This window comes from Austrofundulus limnaeus, unplaced genomic scaffold (assembly GCF_001266775.1).
Source record: "Austrofundulus limnaeus strain Quisiro unplaced genomic scaffold, Austrofundulus_limnaeus-1.0 Scaffold245, whole genome shotgun sequence".
In the NCBI taxonomy this organism is placed as follows: domain Eukaryota; kingdom Metazoa; phylum Chordata; class Actinopteri; order Cyprinodontiformes; family Rivulidae; genus Austrofundulus; species Austrofundulus limnaeus.
The window spans coordinates 115,296-116,997 of record NW_013952647.1 but is presented as its reverse complement, the minus strand read 5'-3'; the positions used below and the strand labels follow the sequence as shown (position 1 = coordinate 116,997).

Sequence of the window (1,702 nt, the reverse complement as noted above, 5' to 3'; positions counted from 1 at the left end):
GTATACTAGACACCATGTACTTGTAGTATAATAGAAAGTATACTGATTTAATACTTGTTTGAACTAAACTGGAACTTTTTTAGTTTATAAAAAGTATACAGTACAATAAGTATACCAATAAGAGGTATACTATACGTACTTAAAATTTGATTTATAGCCTGAAGTCTGTAATTTTAACACAATATGGAACAGATTTTTATGAAGAGCAAATCTTTCCCACTAAATTGGTCATTTGACTAGGACATAAGATTGTCCAGGGACTCCAGGGATTAATCGTCAAATTAATCGTTGTCGGCTAAATACCACAATTAATCGTGATTWATTTTTTTGCCAATATTGCCCAACCCTAGTATATAAAAATGTATTTCCCTAAGTGAACTTTTATTTACTATGTACACTGATATAAGTATACTAGCAGTTTACTAACAAGTATACTTCTAAGATTAAATTGCCCACAATAAGTTTATGAAAATATACTCAGAAGTATAGCAAAAGAAATCAAAATATACCTTTATTTTAATCTGGAAATATACTACAAATAAACCAGTCTGTGTGAAAATGTACTTTTCAGTGTACTACTACCAAAAGTTTAAACATTTGTACAGACTAAGCATATGTCAACTTTTAAAATACTTTTAGTACAAGCCAAGTATAGTGTAAGATAGGTAGGGCTGCTACGATTAATTGATTAATTGACAACTAATCAATTATTAAAATAATCAATGACTAATTTGACAATCGATTAATCGTTTTCTTTATTTTATTTTATTTTTTTGTTCTTTGTTTTTCTCTCCAAACTACTTTGACAGCTTCCACTGCCACATCTGCCTTTCTGTCCTTGACACACATGCACAGTAGTGGTAACTGGGGTAGGCCGTGGACGTCACACGTACATAAAAGTATACTGGAATTATACTTTTTTTATTAGTATACTTAAGTGATACTTGCTTATACTGTTTTTTTTGCTAAGGGTGAGTTTGACACGTGGGCAACACTGAGGATATTTAGCTGTCACAACGTGAAATAGCATTAAAACTAATTTATGTTTGTTTTTGATCAAAGTCAATAGATGTAGAGGACTAAAAGACTAGAGGTGACCGTCAACCTTTAAAGAGCCTGTGACATGCATATTCTTCAAATACAAAAAGTCAAAGAAAACATCTTTATATTAAGAAAGTTGGAATAATAAACACGATTTAACCCATTTTGTCCCATAACAGGCATATTTTCTTTTGAACTTGGCTCAGCCAAAGAAAGAGGAAGTGACATCAAAGGGGAACTCTTTAAAAAACAAAACTCCCTGGTCTTTGTTTATTGAAACAATAATGACCCCCGTACGCGAAGCGTAAGCAGGAGTCATATTGTTTTCGTACTGTTTTTTTCAGTGATTTTTGGTTAACCGTAGCACAAAAACGGCTGCACCAATCAACATGAAATTTGGCAGGGCTGTAGATGAGTCCGACCTACACAGTGCCAGCCAACGGTTTTATGATAGACCCTATATTTGAGGAGGGGGCTTCTTTCAAAGAGTGGGTGTCAGGACATACAAAAATGGTTATGGCTCAAAAACTATTAAACATTGGAGCTTCAGATTTTCTTTGGTTGTTTAGCTCTGATGAGAGGCTATTTGTTAGAACAAAGTTGAGGTGGTGGTTATTTTCATCATTCAAAATACTTGGCAGTGAGAGCTTGGGTCAACTTC

The 1,702-nt window shown here is 33.5% G+C and overlaps 1 protein-coding gene across 1 annotated transcript in view; it reads left to right on the top strand.

Moving 5' to 3' along the window:
- The window catches only part of gtpbp6 (GTP binding protein 6 (putative)), a gene marked incomplete in the record, with an annotated part of 17,926 nt that overhangs the window by 2,612 nt on the left and 13,612 nt on the right, over nt 1-1,702 (top strand).